Source organism: Pinus tabuliformis, chromosome 4_1, assembly GCF_031772625.1.
Source record: "Pinus tabuliformis cultivar Carrire ecotype Pingquan chromosome 4_1, CPIR1, whole genome shotgun sequence".
Taxonomy (NCBI): Eukaryota; Viridiplantae; Streptophyta; class Pinopsida; order Pinales; family Pinaceae; genus Pinus; species Pinus tabuliformis.
In genome coordinates this window covers 36,608,286-36,630,649 of record NC_142303.1, presented here as the reverse complement: position 1 = coordinate 36,630,649, position 22,364 = coordinate 36,608,286, and the positions used below count along the sequence as shown (strand labels likewise).

Below are 22,364 nucleotides of genomic sequence, written 5' to 3'. Positions count from 1 at the left end.
AATTAGAAGTGACACAGCTACCATTGCCAAAAACCTGTTCAAGTAAATTGAAAAGGTCCTTATCATGCTTGTTGAATTCTTGGATATCACTCTGCTTAATACTCAAGTTCCTGTACTTCATGCTCCTGCCTTTAAAAATTCACTTCACACAGCTGGTGCAGAATGTTCATTCCATGGCATGTGTTTATCATTACTTTCATTCTGGAAACCTTTCTTCTATTATACACCTGTGTGCTTTCCTTGCTATGATTGGCACTTTTTTCAAAAGCCACAGGATTAGTGGTGTTAATGATGAACTTGGAACAGCACTGATTTTTACACGGGCACCGTGTTTGGTTTTTGGATATTGATATTAAGACATTATCAACCTTCTCAATTCCATATTGGCAAATATGGTTATCTTTTGAGCTTAACAATCCATTCCATTTAACATGTTGAAACATGTCTACCTTTTGTCCACTGTCTTCTTTTCCATTTAATGACTTCAAATTGGACTCCAAAGAAAACATCTGGTCATAAACTAGTATTTTATCTAAAAATTCTCTTGCAACATTCACAGAACCCTTTTCAGAGTCTTCAACTAATTCTGGAGGATTTTCCACTGAAACGCCTTTCTCTGGTAAGCTACCTTCTGCAACCAACCCTGGAGTCACAAATTTCTGCTTTAACTCCTTACAATCCTCTCCTTTTGCACTTGCAGTAGAGGTCTGTTTCCCTTCACACTTGGTTGTTGAAGTTATGGGTGAACATGATGAGCTGGAACTATGCCCTGCTGATTTTTTATTTATGAATTTTCCACAAAGATCCACCTCTGACTTATCCTTCAAACTATTCTGAAGCATCATCTTGCCCATATTTTCATCATTTCTAACACCAATGTCTGAAGCAAAATTTCTCTGTCAACTATCCAATTCGAAAATCCTTCCCCTCAAGCTTTTCTGCATCATTAAATTGCCTTCCCTTTTCATTTTCTATCAATAATTCCTCTGGCCCAATAACGTTAATGCTACTCACTAGACTTTGATCATATACTGGAGGACCAGTGGAGCTTATGTTATTGCTTCTTGGATGTGAAGAAGATAACGCAGATGAGAAGACTTGAAGTGATGTTGAAAGAGTAAGGCTATCGGGTAAGAAGAGCCTTGGTGTGGTTCCAGGATGAGAACAAGCATTGTTAGACATAGTTTCATTCTTTTCCAAATTAACAAATGGATCAGGAGCCTGTTTCGTAAGGATTCTGGACTGCCTAGGCATCTGATGATGAGATGGAACAGTGATGTTTGAGCTCAAATCTTTATTAAATTCTTTCTAAACGCTTTGTATTTTCTCCATTAAGCCACATTCCAGAGGAAAGAGGCTTATTCCACGATGGTTGGAGGAAAACCACAAATGTTTCTCAGCTTACATCTGCTCTTTCTGAAGGTCTGCAAACACAATGAACTGTGGCACGAAGCTTCCCATCTGACAAAATTTGTGCTGCCTCGCCAACTTGGATGATCAGACCACCTGAAGCGGCACTTGCAAACATTTCCTTTCCATTAACAGTGTTGAGGATCTTCAAATATGTATGACCATCGGGAGAGGAACACTCTCGAGCATCTTGATTCGTTATAGTACAACCATTTTCAATATTTCTAGTAGAAAGCTCAAAGGTTGAAAGAAACAAAGGTGCAGTAAGCAAAGTAAAAATTCCGTAATCATAGTGCCACTGTTGCCAGAGATCACACGCGGGAGGGCTGGGCAATATGTCAGTCTGCTTATGAAATGAAGCATTCTTTTCAAGCACAGCGTGGTGACCTTTCCCTTCGATATTTTGGTCTGAACTCACTGGCAAACAGTTTCTTGAATGTGCACATCCCAATTGAAATCCAACATCCTTAGCAGAAAGCCCTTTTTTTAGTTCTCTTTGTATTTACAGAGTTCATCAACAGAATTCTTTCACTGAGTGAATGATAGTGGATGAGACGACCCTTTGCTGTGGAAGATTCCAATATTGTGTTCTCCAGATCTATGCCACCAATAGCCCGATCACATAGTCGAGCCAATAAAAGTCCAACCTCTACCATGCAAAATCCCAGTTGCCTGAAACTATTCCCAAGCTTTTCAAAGTCACCACCGTGAGGTCTTTGTGAAAAAACTACCTCAGCATATTCTCGATCAATTACCTTGGGTTTTGAATTCCCTTCTGGTGGCGAGGCTGGCCTTTTCTTATGATCTATATCACCTTTCGGTGATTCATTTTCACGTTCCAATTTAGAACAAAGATTTCTGAAAGCAACCCCTCAATTTTCGAGCTACTGCAATCTCTGTAATGTGGAGGTGGTACGGCCTCTGTATCTGCTCCAAGCATTGTGCCTTTTCGATCTTTCTGTTCTTCAAGACATTTTGCAAATTAGAAACAAAGGAAAGTGACAAGAGCCCATTCTTCCCAGAAGTCATACTGCCAGATTGATCACAAATCGAAACCAGAATCAGAAGTTTCGGTCTTAATAGAGAATTTTCAAATTTGGTTTTGGATGGAAATCTCGATTTGAATAGTACAGGCAAGAATCAAATTTGAAGGCTACAGAACACGTGTCAAGACCGACATGTAAGACCTTGCACATGTTATCCCCGTAAAATTCTTGCAGAAAATATGACAGCTGTGGTGAGATGTGCTATGGATCAGCACGAATTCCCCATTTCGTAGCGCTGTTAGTGCAAAATTGGTGTTTTCCGCTACGAAATCACCTAAACCGAGGTTTCTGCGCTATGAACTTTGAAATAGGATTGGCATATGGAGCTTAGGTGCGGTGTGAGACCAGTGATGGACTACAACAGAGAATTGACCCCTTTATACATACCAACAATACTCTTAACAAGACTCCTATTCAAACTATTTAGACTCTAAAACCAGATGAAAAGACTAGACCCGAAATTGACACCAACCCTTTGACAAACAATCGAACTGATGTGAAAAATTTAGAATTTTTTCTTGAGTGATAACAGTATCAGAGAGGGTTAAATATTGTTAGTGTAAAAACAAGTGTTTTTACTAGCAATAAGAATTGTTTTGAGGGCAGACTGTTTTTAGCATATTTACCAACAAGTAGAAAGTTTTTTTTTTACGCTCAGAAATGGCAACATCAAGTACAAGCTTGACTAATCCTCAAATAACTCAGTTTAATGGAAAAAATTATGATTATTGGGCTATTACAATGAAGGTCCTGTTTTCTTCTAAGATATTTGGGATTTGGTGGAGAATGGTTTTCAAGAACCAACAGATGCAACAGCATACAATGCCTTATCTCAACAAGAAAAATATGTGTTAAGGGACAACAGGAAGAAGGATTCAAAAATCATGTTTTATATTTTCCAAGCAGTTCATGAAAGTATTTTCCCAAGGGTTGCAGCAGCAACAAAGTCCAAGAAAGCATGGGACAACCTCTAGACAGCCTACCAAGGCATGGCAAAAGTCAAGACATCAAAGCTGCAAATGTTAAGGAGAAAATTTGAAACATTTTGTATGAAAGAGTTTGAAAATATAGACTTGTTTTTTACACATATAAGTGGGTTGGTTACTCAAATCAGGTCTCATGGTGAGATACTTGAGGAAAGAAGAATAGTTGAGAAATTTTTGATAAGTTTTCCAGCAAGGTTTGAGGCCATTGTTGTGGCCATAGAAGAGACAAAGGATATCTCATAGTTCTCAGTGGATGAGCTTAATGCATCACTGATTTCTCATGAACATAGATTGAATAGAGCAGCAAGCTCCTCATTGGAGCATTCCTTCAAGACACAAGTATCATTTGGTCAAGGATGAGGCAGAGGAAAGTCATATGCTAGAGGAAGAGGAAGAAGCCCACACAAAGGTGGAAGAAGCAGCCCTTCAAGCACAAATGGAAGAGGCAGCAATCAAAATCCAAGTCAAGGCCCAAGCCAAAATCAAGCACAAAGTCAGAGGTATGATAAATCTCAAGTTCAATGTCATTACTGTAAGAAGTATGGTCATTATGCAAATGAATGTAAAAAGAAGAAATATGATATTAGTAACAAACCAAGTGTAAATTTCACAAGAGAAAATCAGAACCATGATAGCATGTTTTTAGCTTGTAATGTAGCACAAAAAAAACAGAGTGATATATGGTATCTAGATTCAGGGTGTAGCAACCACATGTCAGGAAACATAGAAATGTTTTCTGATCTATATGAAAGTGTGAAATCTGAAGTGACATTAGGGACTGATAGCAAAGTATCTGTCATGGGAAAAGGAAGAGTTAATATCCTAAAAAAGAAGGGGGAGAAGAAATACATCTTAGATGTTTACTTCATCCCCGGTCTAAAGCATAATCTCATGAGCATTGGATAACTCATGCAAAAGGGCTACAATGTCTTCTTTAAGAATGATGTATGCACAATTTTGGATAGGCCTCCAAGCAGATAGTTGATTGCAAAGGTTCAGATGACAATCAATAGAATGTTTTCCTTAAAAATAATATCAGATTTGCATAAAGAAGGTGCATAAGCACAACTCTCAATGAACTCACAAGAAGCTGCGTGAAAAGAGGCAGTTGTCATACAAGTAAACTTTAAAGCAGAGGTAAAAGATGAAGACTGGTTTGGCATTTGAGATTTGGAAACCTCAACTTTGGGGGTTTGAATTTGCTGCATAGGAAAGGCATGGTAAATGGTTTACCACTCATAGAAAAACCAGACAACATATGTGAAGGATGTATCTTGGGCAAGCAACATAGAGAGACATTTCCAGCAGGAAAGTCAGTGAGGGAAAAGGCACCTTTGGAGATTGTCCACTCAGATTTATGTGGACCAATGCAGACACCATCAATTGGTGGCAGTCACTATGTATTGACCTTCATAGATGACTACACAAGGAAGTCATGGGTCTTTCTCCTAAAATAGAAAAGTGAAGTGTTTGAGCGTTGTTGAGAAGCAAAGCGGACATTACATCAAAGAACTAACAGAGGTTGTGAATACATCTCAAATGATTTCCTTCGTTTTTGTAGGGAGCATGGAATTCATAAGCAATTTACAACAAGATATACACTGCAAAAAAATGGTGTGGCAGAAAGAGAGAATAGGACCATTATGGAAATGGCAAGGAATATGTTGAAGGCAAAGCATTTTCCAAATGATTATTGGGCTAAATCTGTCGCTTGTGTAGCGTATATCTTGAATAGATGTCCAACCAGAAGTGTCCAGTACATAGTTTCTGAAGAAGCATGGAGTGGAAGAAAGCATAGTGTCACTCACATTAGAATTTTTGGATGTGTGGCTTATGCACATGTCCCGGATGAGTTGAGAAAGAAGTTGGACAACAAGGGGGAGAAATGCATATTTGTTGGATATAGTGATGAGTCCAAGGCATACAAACTCTACAATCCATTAACCAAGAAAGTCATAATCAACAGAGATGTGCAGTTCGTAGAAGAGGAAGCATGGGATGGAAGTTTAGAAAAGACAGTCAAAGTCAAAGCATGTATACCACATGAGGACAAAGAGCAATTAACAACAGCAAGTAATTCCTCAACAGTGACTCCCTCTACTCCTATTCAAGCACAGCAAAGCAGGCAGTAAGCAACGCCATCAACAAATAATAGGACAGTTTTGTGCAGCCAAGCAAGTGCTTCTCCAAGAACACTGCGAAGCGCGACACCAAGTGACATGTCAAGCCCATCTTCAACAAGCACAAGAAGACCAAAATTCAGAAATTTAAATAAAATTTATGAGCATGATGAAGTTGATAGTAGCGCAGGTCTGAATTATTATTTGCATTATTTTGTCATGTAGATGATCCAATCCACTTTGAATATGCAGTCAAAGAAGAAAAATGGGTTGCGGCAATGGAGGAAGAAATAGAAGCAATAGAAAGGAATGACACATGGGAGTTAGTGAGCCTTTCGAAAGGAAAACATGTCATTGGAGTGAAGTGGGTCTATAAGACCAAAAGCAACATTGAGGGAAAGATTGAAAGGCACAACGAAAGACTAGTTATCAAAGGATACAAGCAACAACATGGAAGAGATTACGCAGAGACGTTCGCGCCAATCATGGGTATGGAGACAGTGCGCACAGTTGTGGCGATTGTCGCGCAGCATAAATTGACAGTGTATCAGATGGACGTAAAATCAGTGTTCTTGAATGGAGAGCTGAAAGAGGAAGTGTATGTCGCACAACCGCCTGGTTATGAGGTTGAAGGCCAAGAAGACAAAGTGTATCGGTTGAGGAAAGATCTTTATGGATTGAAGCAAGCACCGCGTGCATGGTACAACAGGATAGATGCCTACTTGTTGGACAATGGTTTCGACAAATGTGACGGTGAGCCTACTCTCTACATCAAAGAGAGTGAAGGTAAGATTCTCATTATCGTCTTATATGTAGATGATTTGATTTTTACAGGCAGTGATGATTTCCTCATCATTGATTTCAAACAAGTCATGAAGAGTGAATTTGAAATGACTGACTTGGGGCTGTTAAGATATTTTTTGGGCATAAAAGTGAAGCAAATGGAAAATGGCATTTTTATCTCTCAAGTGAAGTATGTGGCAGACATTTTGGAGAGTTTTAAAATGTAGAACAACAATTCCGCACCAACTCCAACTGTCATAGGGTTGAAGTTGAGCAAAGAAGATTCTAGTAGCAATGTCAATCCGACATTATACAAAAGTGTGATAGGCTACTTGATGTATTTGACCGCCACTAGACCAGATATAATGTATGCAATAAGTTTGGTGTCAAGGTTCATGGAGACACCCAAGGAGACACATTGGCAAGCAACGAAAAGGATTCTGAGGTATGTCAATGGGACAAAACAGTATGGTGTTTTGTACACAACAACAAGTGATTTCAGGCTGGTTGGTTACACTGACAGTGATTGGGCAGGCAATGTCAATGACAGAAAGAGCACGTCAGGATATGTTTTTAATTTGGGTTCTGGAGCCATTTCATGGGCCTCCAAGAAGCAGCCAATAGTGTCACTGTCAACAACAGAAGCTGAATATGTCGCAGCAACAATAGCAGCATGTGAGGCAGTTTGGATGAGAAGGATGTTGAGGGATCTTCGTCATGACCAAGAGGGAGCGACAACTATTTTCTGCGACAACACCTCAGCAATTGCATTTTCAAAGAATTCTGTCTTCCACAAGAGGACCAAGAATATTGATGCTAAATATAATTTTATTAGAGAGTTGATTAACAATGATGAAATTGTGTTGCAGCACTACAGGTCACAAGAACAATTTGCTGACATCTTCACAAAGCCATTGGCATGTGAAAGTTTTGTTTATCTTAGAAACTGTTTTGGAATTGTCAATGGCGCAATTGTAATTAAGGCGAAGTGTTGGAAATAATAATCCCAACCACTGCAATAAACAGCTTGACAACAGCCATACTTGTTAGACGTATTTTTGTAGGTTGCGTTTCTGTTTGAAGATGGAACAACTGAAGCCAGACGTGAACCATTCTAAAACTCAACAAGGAATTTAAAGCAGTCAATGTACTTTGGTAAATAGATATGGGCAAGCATTCATTCAAAGACTATTTCCCACACTCTAGAAACACCTATGCGATTCTGATCACACTCAACAACAACATCATATTAATTTCGCTCTATCATGAATTAAATGTAAAATTATATGTTGAGTTAAATATGAATGTAAAAATTCCTTTTGACAGGTTAGAGAGTAAGAGAGTTGGAAAAAAAAGAGTGCAAGTCTCTAAGGAGAAAATGGCGGAGCAAATTTTGGTGGTCGTGTGAAAACAACAGTTACTGTATTTTACTGTTTGTTATTTCGCATGAAATTTTTGCTTTTACTTGGTGAATGAGCCGCAACCTCATATGAATGTATTTTCATGTTTTAGAATTCAATACTAAGTTTTTATTGTGTTGCTCCAACCTTATCTTGTTTATCTTTGAGTTTGTGTAATAGCTCCACGAACTCCAAGTCTGTGAAATAACTCCACGGTGCGCGAAGGTAGCCGCACGAAATTAGCTCCGCGGTGTGCGAAAGTAGCTTCGGGAAAATCATATCTCTTTGCCCCTCCATGAAAATTAATTTTCCTAAATATTTCTAACAAACCCAAGGGAACAATATTAAACCCTAAGATTTATATTGTAAGCACAAATCATTATAAACTTTAGCAATAATATTATAAATCCAAGAGATTAAAAACCCTAGGATTACTATTATAAACCCTACAATTATAAACCTTAAGATTATAAACCTAAGGGATTAATATTTGAAATCCAAGGGACTAATATATAAACCCTATGATTATAAGCCTTAAGAGAATATTGAACCTTAAGATTAATAAAAAATAAACCCTTGGGAAGACCCAATGGGTTAATATTATAAACCCAAGGGATAAATATTATAAACCTTTAGGATTAGTAAATCCAATAGATTAATAAACCTAAAGGATTAATATTAATATTAATATTATAAACCCTAAAATTATAAAATTTAATATTATAAACCCTAGTATTAAAAATCCAACATTTGAAACCCTTACACTAGAAGCGATATTATAAATCCAATATTAAAAACCCAAATATTATAAACTCAAAGGATTAATACTATAAACCCAAGGGGAAATAAACTCAAGGAATTAATATTATAGACCCAAGATTATAAACCCTAGTGTCAGATCCAAGATTAGTATTATAAATCCTACTATTATAAACCGAAGGAATTAATTTTATAAATGCGATAATCTGACATTGGTATTAATCACCTAAATATAAATATAAATATTTATAATTAAAACTAAAAAAATAAAAAATAGTATAAATATTGATATTAAAAATGAATAATCCTAAAATTAATATTATTAATTATTAATTATTAATTATTAATTATCAATAATTATTAATTATTAAATATTTATTATCAATAATTACTATAATTATTGTTCGTAAAAGGGATAAATATTATAAACCAAATGGATTGATACTATAAACCCAAAGATGAATATTATAAAACAAAGGGATTAATAAACTCAAGGGATTATTCATATTAAAAACCAAACATATTTAAAACCCAATGGATTAATATTAAAAGCCTAAGGGAATAATAAACACAAGGATTGAAATTATAAACTTTGGGGATTATGAACACAAGCGATCAATAAACCCAAGGGATTAACATTATAAACCCAAGGGATTAATAACCCCAACTAATTGTTAATGGTAGAAACCCAAGGGATTAATATTATAAACCCTAGGGATTAAAAACCCAAGGGATTAATGAACTCAACTAATTATTAGCATTATAAACTGAAGGGATTAATAAAATCAACATATTAATATTATAAACCCAATGGATTAGTATTATAAACCCTAATATTAGAAATTATAAATCCAAGAGATTAATATTACAAATTATAAACCCAAGGGATTTATATTAAACTTTAGGATTAATATATAAACCCTATCATAATATTATACCATAAGAATATGAACCTTCATATTAATAAACCCTAGGGATTGATATTATAAACCCAAGGTATATAAACCTTAAGGTAACTATTATAAACCCTAAAACAAGCATGGTTGACCATGATTGATTTTCATATTGACACAATATTTGTCACAATGCAATGTTGGACCATGGTTGATCATAATTGATTTTCATATTGAAAGAATCATTGTTACAATGTGACATTGTACCATGGTTGACCATGATTGACCAAGGTTGGTTTTAGTATTGACAATATTTGTCACAATGCGATGTTGGACCATGGTTGACATAACATTAAACTTTAGGTTTAATATTGAATCCAAGGAACATAAACACTAGGATCAATAAACCGAAGGGATTAATATTATAAACCCAAGGGGCTAAAAACTAAAGGGATTAATATTATAAACCATAGGCTTAATATTAAACCCTTAGAATATAAACCCTATGATTAATATTGGAGACACTAGGATCAATATTATAAACCTAAGAGATTAATAAATCCATTGGATTAATATTAAAAACCCAGGGGATTATAAATCCAATGGAATAACATTAGAGCCTACAATTAATATTAAATCCTAGGACTATAAACCATAAGATTAATATTATAAACATTAGGATTAATATTATAAACCCAAGAGATTCATATTATAAATCCAACGAATTTATAAACATAAGGGATTAATATTATAAACTCAATTGATTATAATCCGAGGGGAATAATTTTAAACGCAAGGGATTAATATTATAAACCTAAGGGAATAATTTTAAGCCCATGGGATTTTAAATCCAAGGGGATAATATTAAACCCTAGGAATATAAACTCTAAAACTAATAAACCCAAGGGATTAATATTGTAAACCCTAAGCTTAATATTAAACCCTAAGAATGCAAACCCTAGGAATTTATAAACATAAGGGATTAATATTATAATTTCAATGGATTATAAACCAAGAGGAATAATTTTTAAACCCAGGGGAATAATTTTTAAACCCAAGGGATTAATATTATAAACCTAAGGGAATAATTTTAAACCCAAAGGAGTAATATTGTAAACCCTAGGCTTGATATTAAACCCTAGGAATATAAACCATATGATTAATATTGTAAACCCTAATAATTTATATTATAAACCCAATGGATTATAAACCTAAGGGATTTATATTAAACCTTAGGATTAATATATAAACCCTATCATAATATTCTACCCTAGGAATATGAACCCTTAGATAAATAAACCCAACGGATTGATATTATAAACACAAGGCATTAATATTAAAACACTAAGGGATTAATATTAAAAACCCAAAGAATTTTAAATACAAGGGAATAACATTAAAACTTAGGATTAATATTAAATCCTAGGAATATAAACCCTAATATTAATAAACCTAAGGGATTAATAATATAAACCAAAGGGGTTTTAAACTAGAAGGATTAATATTAAGCCCTAAGATTAATATTATAATCCATAGATTAATATTGAACTTGTTGACACCTAATCATTGGGATTGTGTGAACACTTGTAAATAATGTAAATAGTAAATAATGGAAAATGAAGAGTCATCGGGAGGTGAAGCCCAAGAGTCACTCCCTCATATATATAACCATGCGTAATCTTAATGAATACACATAATTCATTTGAGGATTTACCTCCTCGCCTAACATGGTATCAGAGCCAACTCCTAAAATGATCTTTTGTGTAACTCATGGGATCAGTTTCTGGCCATATTTTGTCCCTATATTCTCTACCGCTCTGTGCGATCTCTGTCATACTGTCCCTATGGTATTTTTTTAATAACTGTCGTATTATATTTTCACTATCTGTTGTGGCCTGAACGCACCATGACCCAAGAATTAAAGAATAGATGTCCATTTAATGCTACTAGAAACAAGACTCCTTATGAAATGTGCTATGGCCACATTCCTTCAGTAAAGCATCTCAAGGCCTTTGGTTCCACCTATTATGCCTTGATACCAAAGGTACATAGAAACAAACTTGGTGCAAGGAGTCGTAAGTGTATCTTCTTGGGGTATTCAAATACCTCCAAAGCATAAAATCTCTGTGATGAAGTTAATAAAAGGTTTGTTGTATCTAGAGATGTAATCTTTCTTGAATATCCCAAAGATGACAATGTTATTGAGCGAAAAATTGATCGCTTGGATAGATTCGGACATGAAAAATCATTTCAAGAATTTGATAATCAGATTCCACATCTTGAAGGGGGGATTTCTATAATAGATCAATATGTGGAATCTTCTTTTGAAGCACTCTCTCCCCCACATGAAACTCCAACCACTGATGATACTTTGAGTGATGTGATTGACATAATTGGGAGACTCAATCTTGATTCAGTCCCAACTTTGTCAACTGAGCAACCTAGACCATCTCAGAAAGGTCCCCCACAGTGGCTGACAAAGACACTTGAAAGTCTTCATCTTGATGAGGTTGGAAAGACAAGAACAAGAAATTCAACTAGGCAAAATGGAGGTGATGTAGATGATTCTGATTCACCTATTGATATGGATGTTTCTTATGATTGTGAATTGAATTTGTCTACAGATTTTGAACCAAATTCTTTCAAAGAAGCCACTTCTCATGATGAATGGAAAGAAGTGATGCAAAAGGAGTATGATCCCTTCATAAAGAATGGCACTTGGAAGTTGGTTGATCCTCCACTGGGAGCCAAACCAATTGGCTGCAAGTGGGTCTACAAGAACAAGAATAAAGCTGATGGCTCACTTGACAAGCACAAAGCCAGGCTTGTGGAAAATCATTTTGCACATAAGGAAGGGGTCAATTATGAGGAGACTTTTCCCCTATAGAAAAATGGGCTACCATTCAGACACTCATTACTTTAGCATCTCAAAACGGTTGGAAAGTCCATCAAATGGATGTAGACACTGCTTTCTTGAATGGAGATCTGAAAGAAAATGTTTTTATGTCCCAGCAAGAAGGATTTGTTGTGAAGGGACATGAACATAAAGTATGAAAACTTGTGAAATCCTTGTATGGCTTCAAGTAAGCATTGCGAGCCTGGTATGAAAATTTAATTGAGCATCTTCTGAAAGTCAACTTCAAACATTATGATCTTAATGATGCAACTTCGTTTGTCAATAAAGTTGGGAAAATAGCTGTATATATTTTGGTATATGTAGATGATATTTTGATGACAGGGAATAATTAGAGCTACATTTCATCCATAAAAAAGGAATTGAGGAAAGGCTTTGAAATGACTGACTTGGGCTATGTTCACTACTATCTTGGTATTGAAGTAACTCAACATTTGGAGTCTATATTCCTCTCTCAAAAGAAGTACATTGGAGATCTTCTGAATAGGTGTGGCATTGCTGAGTACAATTCTCTGACTACTCCAACAGAAAAAAACTTAAAGCTCACATCCATTGAAGAAAAAGAATTTGAGGATGCAACAAAGTATAGACAACTTGTAGGAAGTCTCAATTCCCTGACTACTACAAGACCAGACATTTTGTTTGTTGTTGAAATCCCCCTTATGATTCATCTATGTTTCCTAATAGAACCAGGCATATTACTACTATCCTATCCTATTTTCTTGGTTATCACTCTGATCAGTCTGTTAATGAAGCCATCCTTGATTTCTTATCCATGTTTTCTTCTGATTCTAAGCCTATTGTTACTTATGATTTTGGTAATTTCATAGCTGAAACCATACATCAACAGTTTGTCAAATTTAACACTGAAGAAGTATTCAAGTATGCTTCAGTACTTGTGTATCTGTTTATATATTTTCAGGGGGACAAATTCTCATTTTATTTGCAGAAAATTGATGAAGAAGGATCACCACAATAAGTGATTTTCTGAACTTCAATGGGGATGAAGGATAAAGAAGAATTCACATATAAGTAGTTCATAGAACTGTTTATTCATCCAGCCCTCAACCTTATGAGCAACACACCATTACCAAGGATCAGTGAACAGATTGTCAAAGAACTTTAGTTCATAGATCAAGCTGCAACAGGAGATTGGCATTGCTACCAGAAGTACACAAAAATCAGGGATTTTGGTTGTGAGCTTCCACCCTACAAACTTCCAAAGTACCTCCCTGTTAGAATCTTTGCACTGGATTACTTGAGGCAAATATTGAATGCAGATGAAGTAAATTTTGTAGCTGCCAAAAAGAAATCGTAATTTAAGCTCAAAGCTCAAGTTGGTCCCTTCATTTGTAATACCAGGGCAGCAGGGGAGGAAGCTGATAAGTTTTTAAAAGAAGTGAAATTTGCTCTCAGTTTTTCTTGGTCATATGATCCATTGGGAGTCATCTCCAAACTCAGGGTGGAAAATAAGTTCACACCATATCATCATACAACTAGGCCTGAGATATAACAGTTCAAGAATCAGTTGGAATGGACAGATAATACCCTCCAGGAGGCTGAGGAGTAGGTAGTCTCTACATCAAATATGCAAACTCCAATTGCACAAGAAAAGACAACCAAGAGAGGGAGGGAAGAAAAATATTCACCTGTAACAGAGGAAACAAGCCAAGGCTTCAAGGTTTTTCACAGGAAAAAGAAACAAAGAGTCTCTATGAATGTTGATTCACAGTCTGGTGAATAGTCTATACAATCTCCAACTCAATCTATCACTTCTCATGAACAGCAGATAGTCCAAGTTGTTGGACGCATTCTAGAGAATAAAGAGGAAGACATATTCCATGTCTTTAGTGAAATCAAAAGAAAGAATGAGGAATTGAAGTTGAATAATTACATCTAGTTCTGGAAGCATTCTTCCAGCTCTCAAGCAAGGCTTCTCTCAGTCTTTGACTCTGAGAAGGGTAAGATGCAAATGGCCTTCTTGCAGGCCCAAGTTCCCCAGCCCAGGACTGCAGCACAATATCAGAAACACACTTCTTTTGAGTTCAATGTTCAGGATGTGCATCCAATTGATCAAATTGAGATGCACAAACAAACCAGACAAAAGATTGCTTCAACCTTGACAAACACTGCTATGAGTTTGTCAAAATTGCAGGTTACATTGGCCAACATTCAGTCACAATTAAAGTTGGAGAAGGTCTCCTCATTAGAAAAGGATAGCAAGATTCAGTCCCTAGAAAATCTAGTGCTAAGGATGGGATATGATCCATTAAACATAAATGTTGTAGAGGAGCTCATTAAGAAAAAGAACACTGAAGTTGCAGCACTAAAGAAATAGTTGAAACTACCAGTATCTAAGGATCCAATGGCCAAAGAAATCGAGGAGACAGAGACTCAAAAGTCAGACATGATGAAGCTCATCATAGAACATAATTTGCAAATAAAACAAATGGAGGAGAAGATGGAGAACTTGGTTAAGGAGAAGGAGGAAGCTATCAAGAACATTCAAACTTCAATAGATGTATTTTCTCTTGCAGTAGCTACCATCACTATAGTTTCTACTACAACCACTACATCAGCAACAAGTACAGTAGAAGGAGCTGAATAGCTTACTGAAGCTGTTCAGAACCTGTCTATCCAGATAGGAGAAATCAATAAATTAAAGGATGAACTCAAAGAGTTATGGCTTATGAAGTCTATATAGACAATTCACACACAACTGAAACAAACAGACTCAAAGGCCAAGTGGAAATGTTGAAGAAAGAACTCACATATTCTTTCATAGGAAACAAGTTGGGTTTAGTAAAAGAAATTTTGTGGGAAGAAATCACAGAGGCAATCAAGGAGATTTGGCCCTCCATTAAGATAATATTCAATCAAAAAGATCTCTTAGAGAAAGCTTAGGAAGCAGTGGAATCCATAACTAGGCAGCTGGAGGATATGCCATAGACTACCTCTAATATAATCAAGTTTCTGAATTCCAAGGATGACTATGAGCTTAAGGAGTTAAGGATAAGTGACAGAACTGCAAAAATATTAGAAGTAAAGAAGATTATCACTAAGAGAAATCTCAACCTTTAGCTACAACAAAAATGTTGCAATGTTAACAACATGGTTCAAAGATTCTTCAACAAAATTGAACCTTTGATCAACAAAGTTTTACCTTCTATGATGGTTATTTATTAATGGTAAATTGATGCCAATTGAGGATTATGTCAAAACGTTAATAGGGGTGGGCACCCATGCAGCTTCAGTAGCCAATATCAAAGGATCAACAACACCATCTCTCATAGTAAAAACACTTGGGGATTCTTTCTTCATCCTGGATGAAATCAAGCATATATTTTTGGTAAAACCCACTTTTACTAAATACACCGAGATGGATGAAATCTACAGGAGGGTAACAAAGATTCCTATCCGAGATAAGAAACGTTGGGAAGAATTAACAGATTTACTTGATTAAGGATTACTGAACAACATTCAGCTTTTGAGGGAACAATCAGCCAGCTTTAACCACTTTTCAACATTTTCAGTGATAGTCATCAAACAACACAACACCAAAGCAGTGCCAAATCATTAGATAGTTTTATTTTTGATTGTGTAAATAATATATTTTTGTAAAAGCAGTTTAGGATATTTTTCGTCCTACCGTTGTATAAATAACTCTCTTCACGAGTTATCAAGGGTTGCACCCTTAAAGAAGCATTTATAGACATCTGATGTAATTGATCTTTCTGGATCATTAATACGAAGCAAAGGATTCTGAATTCTCTTTTGCACAGTTTGTGTTTCCAGTGTCATTCATTATGTTTTTCTTCATATACTTGTGTCTTGCAGAGATAACTAGGTAGAAGTAATTGTATTTCAATCTATTCCTATAAGCTTTCTAAAGTGATAATCTATAAAGAGAATGAATTAATGGACTATTTGTTTAATTATTTCCCTCAAAATTAATAAATCATCAACATATTTTGTAAGCTCATGTATATTTTCTCAAACCTGTAAACGTAGTTTAAAGGTTTTTATACTTATGATTATCTAGCTTTCTATTTGAAAATTGTGGCAATCATATTAATTTTCTGTTTCTACTCATCATCATAAAATCTATTTCACTTTGTAAATATTTATAGCAGCCCTTTGCTGAGATATTGATATTATTAAAAAGGATAGGCACATCAGTTCTATATCTGTTTCATCCATTGGTCCCCCAAATTAAAACAAAACCCCCAAAACATTTATCTTAGATGCTCTGGCATAATAGTTGATCATTATTATCTCAGAGGTACAACATCAAACTGGCATCGTTGTTAGGGGCTCGAATTTCATTAAGTTTTCCTAGGGCAATGATATGTATTATATTCCTTTAAGGTGATTAAAGGTCTAGAAAGGTTATAATCCTTCACCTGGTGACTCCACTCTCCCAAACTGGCACCTTTTAAGCACACTAGATCTCGTTCAGAGGGTAACTTAGTTGATCCTTTGTCAGACCCTGGAAAAATTCCGAGGAACACCAGTTCTAAAAGGGGACATCAACCCTCTTCTTCTTCCTCTTCAGTCTTGTAGTCTGAAGATTTACCATCATTTGATCCTTATAGTAACATTCCATCCAATCCAGATTACTCCCACCTATCACCTAGGGTTGTTGAACTCTTAAACAGGGGAGTTGATTTTAATCAGCATTCCTCATCCATTCATTTGAAACTCATCCAGAACCCTCACTACCATTAGGATCACCTAAAACTGAGTCTGACTTGGGCGTTAATTTACCAGAACACAAACCAACAGATTTCATATCCCCTACCACTTATTCATTTCCTCCCACTTTTGGGCAACCTGAAGCTTCTAATTCTGAACAACCCAAAGAGACCTTCTCTGTGTATTCAAATCCACTCTTTGAAATAGAGGAAGGTATTCATCCATAGGGCCAGAATTTAGTTCTTAAGACTCCTTTGAAATCATTCAGGAGATCCTCTCCTTCCTCAACTCCAACTAGTTCTTCACCCCCTCAACCACCTTCTTCAACTCCTTCTTCATATTCTTCGACTTCTTCATCCACACAAACACCTCATACACCACCTCCCATTATGGCTTTCCAACCTATTGTACAGATTAGATACGCAGCTTTAGTCTTACCTCTTAATCTCGATGCATTCCCAGCTGGATACTTGAAATACCTTCCCAGGTATAATGGAGAAACCAGTCCTTCTGCTGAAGGCCATCTTCAATCCTTTCTAGACTTTGTAGATAACATCAATATTGAACAATAAAATGTTTACATGAGGTTGTTTGTACAATCACTTGAAGGAAATGTAAGAATTTGGTTTAGGCATTTACCTACAAATACCATTAGAAATTGGGAAGAACTTACAAATATATTTAAAAACTAGTGGGGTGTCAAAAAAGATCCTCTTTACTTTCTCACTGAGTTTGATGAACTTAAAATAAATTTTGGTGAACCTATATCAGACTTTATCAAAAGATTCAATAAGCTTTATCATAAAATGCTCATTGATTGTAAACCCCGTGTTGCAGTAGCAAAGTCTAGATTTTCTAAAGCCTTTGATGATGATTTTGTTGTTATGATGAGAGAGAGAACTTCAAGAACTCTTGAAGATATGCAAACAAATGCTATTGAAGTAGAAGCAAACAGGGTTGCTTCAACTTCTTTGAAAGCTAAAGAGGAAAATGCCCAAAGAAAACTCAAATCGACACCAGAGGCTTCTAGTTCCTCTAAGACTAAAACTGAAGATTCTAAAATAGATTAAATAAATTCTCTTCTTAGAAATCTATCTAATAGAATTTCCAATATTGAGACTCAACCTAGGACAATTCAACAAACAATTTCCAGGCCCCAAAATCAAAATCAAGGTCAGTATAAAAGAAACCCACAATTACAAATTCTTTAGAGACCTAATAATGATCAGCAAATTCCCACTCCTTTGTTTATAGATGATCAACAACCTAATGATAATATTATGACCATCACTGAAGATATAAATAATATGGATACTTCCTCTCATCAAACAGTTATTATTCCTCTTACACAACAAAATCAGGTTCAAGAAGATCAAGAATCTTCACAGGTTTCTAAATACCATTCCTTCTCTGAATTTTTAATTGCAGAGTTGAACAAAAGATATGACCTTAGACCTAGGCCTGGCCCTGGAAGACCTCCTAAGGAAACTCTAGTAATTGAACCTTGTGCCAAAACTGCTCAAACTCAAACAAATTTTATTCGACCATTAGAACAGCCAATTGATATTCCTCAAAATGACAAAAATACATTGACTACATTTAATGTTGAAAAAGAGTTAAAATCCCAATTCCTCTTTCAGAACTTTCTAAAAACCCTGGTGTTGCACAAAAATTGTCACCTTGACATTCTGCAAGCTATGTGAGTCTATCACCACTCATACTTTCCTCCTTTGCAAGTCTTAAGCCTCAGTTCTTCATATCAAGCCTTGAAAATAAGAGAAAGCCCTTAAAAGTCTCTAAAACTCTAGTTTCACACTTTCTCTTAGCATTAACTGCAGTCCCGCAACTAATGGTCATGTCCCTTGCGTGCCTGACCGCTCTGTCTCTGTGTTATGGGTGCGGACCCATGTAAAAGTTAAAAACACGCAAGTATATTCTTAAAAACTCACTTTGAGTCATTTTTGGAAGCTTCTAGAGGGAATCTTGAGGTGGCAAGTTCGCTCCTTTAAGGTTCATGCATCCCATACCTTAAGGAGCTAACCCCTTGATGTGAGGAGCTTATCCCTTTGAAGGAGGACTCTATCCCTTCATAGGTGGACCTTAACCTCCTTCCTTTGCACTATAAAATGAAGCATTGGGCTGGTTATTGGGGAAGTTAAAAGCTGAATATTTTTGAGGTGAAATGTTGTTGGAACTTAGTCTTCCTAATTGAGCTTTTGTGAGGAAAGATTACATACCTCTTGATCTCATTTGGAAGAGTGTGAGGCTTGTCAAAGTAGAGGAGATTTCTGTTTCGGACCCTGGGAAGAGCTAGTACAACATCAAGGCACCAAAGGTTGTAAAGTTCTTCTATTTCAAAGTTAATACAATCAAGTTTATTTTTCTCAATAAGCTGTGTTTTATGGTTTATTTTATGGATTCCTTGATCACCATGATGAACATGATTTATTATATTAGCTATGCAGGTGTTATTTGATGTGTGCTTATTTGTGATTGCAGGTTCTCAAAAGGAAACTCTTTCAGACGGTTGAAGCATGGCTGCCATAAACTAGCGTTGGTCTTAAGGTAGGGTCTGAACACCTCTTTAGTTTTTATTAATAAATTGCAGTATGTTTATAGAAAGGTAGATTTGCTAGTCCTGCTTGTTGCTAGATATCTGTTGATACTAGGGAGATCGGCCCTGTCCGCAAGATCGATTTATCCGACCAACACCTGGGTATAAAAATCAAGTCTCCAAATGGATACAAAATACCTCAGTTGATGCTAAAGGTGATATCATCAGTCTGCAAGATGAAAAACCAACAGTTGTTTTTGGCCCAAGCTCAGATATGATAAATGAAATAGTCCCTCCTTTCTATGTAACTCTTAAGACAAATGATTCCATGTTGTATAATTGTATGCTTGATTCTGGAGCATCACATAACCTCATGCCAAAAACTATCATGGATCATTTGAAACATGACATAACTAGATCCTATCATGACTTTTACACCTTTGATTCTAAAAGGGTGCCTTGCATAGGATTGATTAAGGATTTAGTAGTCACCCTTGCCCAAATTCTAGTGAAAAGTGTAGTACTTGATATAGTTCTCACAGATATCCCTCCCAAATTTGGAATGCTCCTTTCAAGGTCTTGCTATGCCAAACTAGGGGGAACTCTTCATATGGATATGTCTTATGCTACTATTCCAGTTTATGGGGGAGAACAACTAATATTTTATAGGGAGGTGAGATTTGTGCACACTGTTTGCAAAACAGACCAACCAAGGAACCATCCCATTTATGCAATTGACCAAGATTTTGGTTGCTTTCAACTCTCTTCAAACCAAGTGCATGAATCTCAAATTAAAATTGAAGATGTAATTGAAAGTCCAGTACCAAATCAAACTGATATATGGAAACTATTCTTTTATGGCTCCTGTACAAAAGATGGATAAGGCGCTGGAGTAGTTTTAATATCACCAGAAAAAGAAAACATTACCCAATTATGTAAGCTCAACTTCAAATTTACAAATAATGTGGCTGAATATGAATCTTTCCTTTTGGGATTGCAATTAGCCAAAAGCTTAAAGGTTCAAAACTTAAGTGTTTTTACTGATTCAGAACTTATTGTCAAACAAGTGAGAAATATTTGCCAGACTAAACACCATAGACTTAGGTCTTACCGAAATTAAGTATGGGGTTCAGTTGAAAACTTCTTTGATGCTTTTAATTTGACTTATATTCCAAGAGATCAAAATATGCATGCAGATGCCTTAGCTGTTTCTGCTAGTTCATTTAAAATTCCAGATCAGACTAATTTACTCTACCAAATACAAGTCAAGTATAGACCATCTATCCCAGACAATCTGAAACACTGGTAGATATTTGAAGATGATGAACACTTGAAATCTTTTCTGCAAGTTGTAGATCAATTTTATGTTCTACAAATTGATGAAGATAGATCCGAAATAAATGAAAATACAAATGAGAATGATACTTCAGATTTTAGTTCAAAAATTGTTGATCATGATATTATTCAATTGTCTAACAATTTTATTCCCAAAGGCTTGATACCTTTAGAAAAATTGTTTGATCAAAATGATTTCCTCCGAAATCCTCAGTCCATTTCTTTAGAAGAGGACATAGAAGAAATTAACATTGGAACAAATGATGATGTTAAAAGCATCAAAATCTGTGTATCTCTAGACCCTGAGATTAAAACTCAATATCTTAAGTTACTTCAAAATTATAAGGATGTTTTTGCTTGGACTTATGCTGATCTAAAATATTATGATACTTCATTAATACAACATAAGATCCCTTTGAAGCCAGAAGAAGTACCTTATCAACAAAAACTTGGAGGATTAATCCAACCCTTCTACCAACTGTTGAAAAGGAAATTAAGAAAATGCTAGATGCCCAGATCATTCTCCCTCTTAGATATTCTAATTGGGTTGCAAATTTAGTTCCTGTTAGGAAAAGGAATGGAGAAATCAGACTTTGTGTGGACTTTAGAAATTTGAACAATGCATCATTAAAGGATAATTACCCTTTGCCCAAAATGGATCGGTTACTTCAAATGGTTTCAGAAGCAAAAATACTTTCTATGCTTGATGGTTTTTCAGGTTATAATCAGGTGAATGTTGATCCAGCAGACAGGGAAAAGAAAACCTTCGCTACACCCTGGGGTACATTTATGTACACTAGAATGCCATTTGGCTTATCAAATGCTAGAGCAACATTTCAGAGAGACATGGATGTAGCTTTCATGGGTCAAGTAAATAAATTTGTGGTTATTTGTCTTGATGACATTACTGTTTTTTCTAAATCTGATCAGAAACATGTAAAGCACTTGATCAAGGTTTTTGACAGGTGTAGGAAATTTGGGATATCATTGAACCCTAAAAAGTCTTTGTTTGCTATCAAAGAAGGAAAACTATTGGGCCATATAATTTCAAAGGAAGGAGTGGTAATTGATCCCAAGCATGTGTCTTCCATTGAAACATTGACCTTACCTAGAAACAAGAAAGAAATTCAAGCTTTTCTGGGTAAGATTAATTTTTTAAGGAGATTCATCCCGAATTATGCAGAGATTGTAAAAGATATAACTGACATGCTCTGAAAGGATCATGAAGTTAAATGGACTATCTCTTCCAGGCATGCATTTGAACAGATCAAGAAAGCTATTTCTGAAGCTCCCACCTTGGCTAGCCCTGATTATACTAAACCATTCAGTATCTTTTCTTTTGCCTCATAAACAACCCTTGCTGTTGTTCTATTACAAAAGAATGAAGATTCCCATGACCAGCCCATAGCCTTTTTCAGTAAGGTTATGAGAGATGCTAAGCTTAAGTATGACATAATCGAGAAGAAAGC

The 22,364-nt window shown here is 35.7% G+C and overlaps 1 pseudogene; it reads right to left on the bottom strand.

Annotated features, from left to right (window-relative positions):
- Positions 1–1,297: 1,297 nt before the first annotated feature.
- Positions 1,298–22,364, bottom strand: part of LOC149174061 (uncharacterized) — a 151,455-nt pseudogene continuing 130,388 nt past the window's right edge.